Raw genomic sequence first — 2,319 nt, forward strand, 5'->3', positions numbered from 1 at the left:
ACAGAAAAAATATAAATGCAATACTGTATTTTGTATTGATTCAGAGATTCACAACCTGGAATATCTGAAGACATATGGAATAGGCTATTCTTTTTGTGATGCAGTTCTGTGAATTAAACAGTTTTCCCTTTCCGGTTGCATCCTCATATGACATATGAGTGTAGAGAATGAAAAGATCTGTACAATCCTTAGAAGCTGCAACATTCATGGAATTCTTGGAAGTAATAGCCAACTGGTAGAATGTGATAGGATTAACAGGGACTTGAAATTAGCAGGGGAAATGTTTCATTTCTACGGCCCTTCTCACAGCATCCTTTACCTCTTTGTTTCTCAGACTGTAAAGGAGAGAGTTTAACATGGGAATCACCAGCATATAGAACACAGAAACCACCTTCTGTTCTACAGAATACTGGGAACTTGGCTGAATATAATTACAACTTCAGGTACCATAGAATATGGTCACAGCAGTCAGATGAGAGGCACAGATGGAGAAGGCTTTCTGTCTGCCTGCTGCTGAGCGGATCCTCAGGAGACCAAAAGCAATGAATACATAGGAAATTATCACAATTGAGAAGGCTGCCATGTCAACGACTCTAGATAAGGTTAAGAGCAACAACTCATTCATGGAGGTAACTGAACATAACAGCTTTAGCAGTGGGAGAACATCACACAATGGCCACATAATTGTTGTATGCCATCACCAACAGCAAGAGGCCTTCTGTGGTGGTGAAAACCTGAAAAAATAAATGCTGAGCTATTTCAGGCAGAGAATGAGATGGTTTCCTTCACAATCAAGAAGTTGATGGGTATTTTCAGTTCAATGACAGATGAATAGCAGGCTCCTACAAGTAAAAGGTAGCCAAGGAAAAAAGACATGGGTGTGTGGAGCTTGGGAGTGATTTGGATGATAAAGATCATGCCCAGATTCCCCACCAAGGTAATGGCATAAATCACCAGAGGGACACAAAAAGCATAACATTCAGATTAGCACAGTCTGTCAATCCCAAGAGAATAAATTCAATAACAGCTGTAAAATTCTCTTCAGCCATCTGTTAGTTCCTTATCTTGAAATCTGAGGTGAAAAATATAAGGGGCTTAGAATGAACACAGAATAATTTGATATTTATTAAAAACAAGCAAACATTTATAGACCTGAGAAATACATTATTTTGCTAAACCTAAGTCCCCTCAATTTTAATAGTAGGAGATTAACTAAATTATCTCTTATTTTTTTAGTGCTATTTATGACTCTATCCTATAAGGAAATACGTGAAAAAGCATTTTGGCTCTCTAAAATTTTAGTCTGTCTCTAAAATACCTACTTCTATAGGAAGGTGATACCAGAATGAGGGGCAATGATGGCAAATAAAATGAATTTGAGAAACCATATTTAAGCCTTTTTTTGAACACTTCATTTTGAATATAAAAGAATTAATTACAAGAAGATCTAAAATCAGGTGCACTATTAACTATGTAGTTAATCCACAAAAGCACTATGACGTAATGAAAGAATTGGCAAAATTTATGAGGCAGTGGGCCTGACCTCCAAAGATGATGCCATGATACTCTTTACAGTGCATAAATCTTTGGCCTCTTCCAACATCCCCTTGTCAGCAATGTGGAAGGAGATTCTCAGTGCAATCACCCAGTGCTGAGACTCAGAGCACAGAAAAATATGTCTTGCTTACACGAAGCAGTTAGAAGAGTTCATCTGAGGCTGTGAATAAATAAATTATATATTTATTTTTTGCTCATAATTTGTTGTTATATAAATGCCTATACAAATAATGTATATTTAGTGCATTTAATTATTTACTGAATACGAGTATATATAAATATATGTTTACATACACTCACATGCACATATATAGAAAAGATAAAATTTAAAATGTGGCTAATCACAATCACCTATTGCTCTAGAATACTTTTTCACATCCTGCATAGAAAGATAAATACATGTGATCATTATAATTTTCTGCTCATCTTTCTGACTCATTCTTTTAGAATACCAATTGAACAACATTTTCTCAAGGAAGAATCACCTATTGTAAATAGTTTTCATTACAAGCGTAATGAAGGAAATAGAATTTATATATGAGATTTAAAAATTCAATTATATCACTTATTCAGAGAAGAATCCTGCCAGAAATCTGGTTTAGACTCAAAGCTTACACTCGTCAAACTAATGAATGATATACTCTTGGGATTATATTATACACAAGACATACCAGTGTTGTCAAAAATGATTGAATACTCATTTTTTACAGATTGAAGAATAAATATACTTCCAAAGACACTTATATCAGAATATCTAGAAAC

General features: G+C 34.7%; 1 pseudogene; it reads right to left on the bottom strand.

Moving 5' to 3' along the window:
* Positions 1-268: 268 nt before the first annotated feature.
* Positions 269-1,049, bottom strand: LOC139040833 (olfactory receptor 5J3-like; annotated as a pseudogene).
* Positions 1,050-2,319: the final 1,270 nt, after the last annotated feature.

The sequence above is a fragment of the Equus asinus genome, chromosome 17 (assembly GCF_041296235.1).
Source record: "Equus asinus isolate D_3611 breed Donkey chromosome 17, EquAss-T2T_v2, whole genome shotgun sequence".
Taxonomy (NCBI): domain Eukaryota; kingdom Metazoa; phylum Chordata; class Mammalia; order Perissodactyla; family Equidae; genus Equus; species Equus asinus.